At 36.2% G+C, this 5,820-nt stretch overlaps 1 pseudogene; it reads right to left on the bottom strand.

Moving 5' to 3' along the window:
• Positions 1-5,057: 5,057 nt before the first annotated feature.
• LOC134313079 (5S ribosomal RNA) lies at positions 5,058-5,166 on the bottom strand (annotated as a pseudogene).
• Positions 5,167-5,820: the final 654 nt, after the last annotated feature.

Raw genomic sequence — 5,820 nt, 5'->3', positions numbered from 1 at the left:
TCACACTGTAACTCACAGACAACTGTTTCAGCACATCCTTGAATTTTTAGAAGTGGTAGCTGTATTTCAAAACACTTTAGAAGTTCCGCTATGACATGTTTTAACCCCGGTGTGAACAGAGTCTCTGTTATATCTTTATAGTATTTTTCAAAAAAGAAAATATCCAGCTCAAACAGACACGAATGTCGAAGTTGACTGGGGTGATTCACTTCACAACCGAGACATGTTTCCTTCAGTTTGTTGTCTATAATGTGTTGTAGCATTACAACAATGGCGAACTTTATTCATTTTAATGCTGTACTGCATACTTGTCCATCCACATCATCAATTGGCTCAGATATAGCTTTCCACTTCTAGAGTATCAACAAGTGTTTCACTATCTTCATTACCATCTGGTAACTTCTGATGTCTAGATGCCGACCCCTCCAATGGATCTGGTAAAAAAACCAAAGGCGATAGGTATGTGATATTCATATTTCCAAGATGGTCACCAAATTGATCCAGTAAACTGTCGTCTGACAAGGTGTTGAACACCGCTGATTCATCATAGCTGTAGTTTACAGCTCCACAGCACATGTCGACCGGCGCATATTCAATCGAGGTGGGTGGGTGTTCCATACCCTGTCAGTCAACATGACCTGTAAATCAAACTAGCCTGTCACACACAGAGGTGGGGCAGAGGGGGTCATAAATCACTTTTTGACAGAAGGTGTATGATATATACTACTGTCTAATGAAAAAAGACTGGAGTAAGATTAACATATGCTTTGCATGAGATAATGTAATGGCATTGTTAAAAGATTTAAATAATACAGAGAAATATCTGTGTTGAATGCCAGTGACTTTCAATCTCTCAGATGGCACAGCATTAAAAAACAAAACACTTCTGTAATGAATATAAACACATGTGCGTAAACACATGTGTGTAAACACGTAAAGCGGTAGCCATTAATCAACTAAATCTAGAAGCTCTGTTTCTGCTGGTTAGGTGGACTTGCTTTTAGGTGATCATCATTTACTCTTTCTCCAACAACCTGGTTGTCACAGCAGCTTGCCCTATTATGACAGTTTTCTTGACAGTTGCTTGATCCTTGATCCTTTTCTTCCTACTTTCTCTGTTGTGGGTTGTGGAAGTTTTTGTGCTTTTCATTTCTTACTTTGCTTGTTTCCATTATTTTGGCCACAGCTTTTATTTCTCTTTACCCTTTTGTTTGTGGCTTTTTAGCTACAAATTATTGCTCTGCTTTGGTTAAGCATCATGCATATTGGGTTCATTTACAAGAAAAATTCATGCGTTCTGTCTGTGATCACATTTTATAATAATGATTTTTACTCTGTTTCTCTCCCATCATTCAGTGCTGATGGAATTCTTCCACTGTGCACAAACTGAAGGTAATTTATTTGCATTTCATTTACTGGATTATTATATTCACATTAAAATGTACTATATGTACCTCGACCTTTTGAAAATTTTATTTTGAATAGATATATAATTTATATCATCAATCTACACTTAATTATTGTTAATGAGCACATACTCTGTTAGTACTGGTTGTAGATGTACAGTTAGAGATTACAGCTATTTTCTTTTTTGTTGTGTGTTAATCTTTGTCTAGTCACTTTCTATTTTTAGTTGGGGCACTATTCTCCTCCCGGCATTGATCAAAACCCAATCAGAACACCTTTGGAACAATGTACTGTTTCTCAATCATTTAAATGATCCGTGTTTAGAGAAAGAAGATTTTTATTTATGATCCCAAAACAGCAGATATTATCAGCTTCTCTACAAACAGCACTAGGGCATTACAGGTCACGTAAAGGATGTGAATAAATTAAGTGTATTAGGACACAATACAAATCTTTAATGTATGTATCTATGTATATATCTCTGTATATATCTATCTATCTATCTATCTATCTATCTATCTATCTATCTATCTATCTATCTATCTATCTATCTATCTATCTATCTATCTATCTATGATTGAACATGGTAATAATTTCTCATGAATATCTTATTAATGATTCAACAGAGAACTGACATCTGAAAAAAAAGACTTGTTAGATTAGATTATATTGTACAGATGTGTTAGGTTAGATAATATTGTACAGATATGTTAGACTAGATTATAATGTACAGATGTGTTAGATTATATTGTACAGATATGTTAGACTAGGTTATAATGTACAGATCTGTTAGATTAGATTATAATGTACAGATGTGTTAGATTAGATTATAATGTACAGATTTGTTAGGTTAGATTATATTGTACAGATGTGTTAGAATACATTATAATGTACAGATGTGTTAGGTTAGATTATAATGTACGGATGTGTAAGATTAGGTTATAATGTACAGATGTGTTAGATTAGATTATAATGTACATATGTGTTAGATTAAATTATAATGTACAGATGTGTTAGATTAGATTCAACAGAGTTTCTGGTTGGTGCAATACTTGGTGATCAGATTGCAGGTGGAACATTTTATAAAAACTGTGTTTGTATCATGTCATCGTGAACGTGCTGAGAATAAAATCCACCCAAAAATATCTATTCATGTGAAATGTCTGAGGTGGAGAGACCTGAGAAATTGAGCTTCAATTCTTCAAACATTAAACACTCACAACCACAAAGTGTTTTTATTAATGTAATGTAGTGTCTCTAGGCGAACCTTCTAATACCGTAGCGTAGCGCTGCCACCACCTTTGTTAACCCAGGAAGGTCTGGTAAATCACGATAATAACCAGGCGAATATATGGAGTTATTCACACATTAGAAAACTTTATTAAGCCGATAAAAACAGCTTACTGGCTTAAACCCAAAGATAAAATGGAGTAAGAGGACAACCATACAACACTAGACTTTACACTCTAACACCACAGTGAGCATACAATTCATTTCAAGACACACGTATTAAAAACACACTCTCAGATCACTCATTAGCACATAATTCAACACGGCAAGAGAAACATGTCACACTAAGTGCACATAAACTTCACTGTACAGTCTAGCATTGCATGATTAATAATCTATTTCCGATCAAGTTATCTAAAGGGATCTATTAAGCATTGTTAATACAATTATAAAAGCTATGGATATAAAAGAGATTAGCTTAGATTATTTTACGTATTGCACTTGCTCAAGGATATTCACTGTTAACAATCTAATCTACTCAATTCATAGTCATTAAGGAAATTCATAATCATTCAACGCTAAAACTACACAAACCCCCGCTAATCATCCCACTAAAAAGGAGCAGACTGACCCGATATCTGGATTCTTAAAAGTTTGGAAGCCTTGGCACCATAACCGCGACCAGCCTCAACACAGCGTCTCACGTGGTCCGGAAATCTCCCCGTGCCACCAACTCGCTCCGAGCAAGAGTCTTCACCAGCGTCTCACAGTCTTTTCTTTTAACAGTTCTCGCTGACCCGCCATCGACGCTGCGGATCCTTCATCCAGCTCCGGCACGTTTAATCAATCTTTCAGTCAGCCGACATACTGCTCCAAAACAAAGTCCCCCATCCCCAAAGAGTCTGACCTTTTATAGTGTCCGTGTCACTCACCTTCCATCAGCCCAGGTTCCGCCACACCGTTCTACTCAGTCTCTTCATTTAATCAGTTCATTACATTAATAATATTTGATTTTCTTTCTACAGAGAGACCAAAAGCTGCTGTGATCATAAATCCTGATAATCACGTGTTTATAGAAGATTCTGTTACTCTCACATGTAACATAAAGAATGGAGGAGGTGTCCAGAACTGGAGGTACAGCTGGAATAAAGAAGGTTCAGACCAAACTGTCAGTAATGGTCAGCAGTACAGAATCAGTGATGTTACAGAGAATCATGCAGGTAAATACACCTGTACAGGAACAGAGACAGGAGGCTCACGTTCCTCACACCCCAGTGATGCTGTTCTACTGACTGTATCAGGTGAGTCTAATCATCTCTTCTGTACTGATTACTGAATCACATCATTGTGCATTAACAAACGTTTGGTCATGTGGTTTATTTAGGGAAGTTGTACAACCACAAATCAGAAAAAAGTTGGGGTATTTTGGAAAATGTAATAAAAAGCAGAATCTGAGATTTTTAAATTCTCTTAAACTTTTATTTGACAAAAATACAAAGAAAAGATTTTCAAACCAGTGTTTATCTCTCCCCAGCTTCATTGTTTTTGTAAAACCCAGAATCAGACAAAAATGGAACAGAATGGAAATAATAAAATGTACAGAGTTTTCTACAGTTACTGTTAATTATTTTCAGGCTGTATGAACCCAAGATATTCCATGTATTGTCTGGTTAACTCTATTTCATGTGTTAATTTACTTTTATTCCTTCATTTTAGGCCTGTAACACATTCCAAACATGTTGGGATTGGGGAAATTTAGGGCTAGAAATAAGGTAAAAACAAACTAAATAATGATGTGATTTTAAACAGGTGATTGTAATCATGATTTGGTATTCACAAAAGGCATCTATGATGGACCATCACACAGTGGAAACATGGTCCCTTAATGTCATGCATCAGTTTATAAAAATGATAATGTATCAATATTTTACACTTAACCAACCAGAGCATAAAAAAAACTACTGCATCATGTCCAGGTTGTTTTTCTATCTTGTTTTTCATACTCATTTTGGCTTGATCTACAATAACATTCAGTAGAATCAGTGACATCTATGTGATATAATAATATGAGAGCTTCTGACCATGTATAAAAATCCTTGTGATGTTGCCCTCTTGTGGCACCTTTGGAGGGCTACATCACAAGGATTTTTTAAACATAGTCACAATATCTCATATTATCATATCATATTACTTTTTCTTTTAACAATTCTCCAAATGTGTCACAAAGTTGTTATTATTTATTTTTTATTTTTTTGTAATATTTACAGTATAATTTCCTGAAGTACGAGCAGGACGATAAATGTTTTACTGTAGTAAAAATGAAAGTATCAGCTGATCTTTGTCTCATTGTGTAGCTTTGATGAAAAAAAAGCCGCTGGGTCAGTGTGTAACAGGAGGTTTGGAGTGAAGGTGGGTGTGTGTGCTTACAGCACCTGGTATTCCCAGGCGGTGTCCCATCCAAGTACTAACCAGGCCTGACCCTGCTTAGCTTCCAAGATCGGGCATTCTCAGGGTGGTGTGGCCGTAAGCGTAAAAGATTCTGCATCAGTGACAAAACACACAGAGAACCAGTGTAAAGTTTATACTTGATTTATTTCTGGCTGCCTCTGTGAGTAATGGAAAGACTGCTAGACCACAACCTGCAGCTTGGCAGATCATTTTAAAGCTTTGTTGTGCCACAGAAACCTACTGCACTTGTTGTAAATATACACTGCCTGGCCAAAAAAAAGGTCACCACCTAGATTTAACTAAGCAAATAGGTAAGAGCCTCCCATTGGATAATTACGGCATTGGTGATTATGTTTCAGCTGGCAACAAGTTATTTAACCCTAACTGATGCAGTGAGTAGCTTCTCATTTGTTAAACAACCATGTGGAAAGACACATCCTGTGGTTGTGGAAAAGATGTTAATCTGTTTCAGAAGGGTCAAATTATTGGCATGCATCAAGCAGAGAAAACATCTAAGAAGAAGCTAAAACTGCTAAAATCAGGTTAAGAACTGTCCAACGCATTATTGTGGAAGGACAGTGGGGAAACATCATCTTCCAGAAAGGAATGTGGTCAGAAAAAAGTCTTTAAATGTTTGGTGGAATCAAATGGTAGATAAACTCCAGTAGAACTCAGGGATGTTTAATAGTGAAAGTAAGAGCATTTACACATGCACAATGTGAAGGGAACTCAAGG

The sequence above is a fragment of the Trichomycterus rosablanca genome, chromosome 4 (assembly GCF_030014385.1).
Source record: "Trichomycterus rosablanca isolate fTriRos1 chromosome 4, fTriRos1.hap1, whole genome shotgun sequence".
Lineage (NCBI taxonomy): Eukaryota > Metazoa > Chordata > Actinopteri > Siluriformes > Trichomycteridae > Trichomycterus > Trichomycterus rosablanca.
Note: the sequence above shows the minus strand (reverse complement) of the source record. Positions and strands in the feature narration are given on the sequence as shown.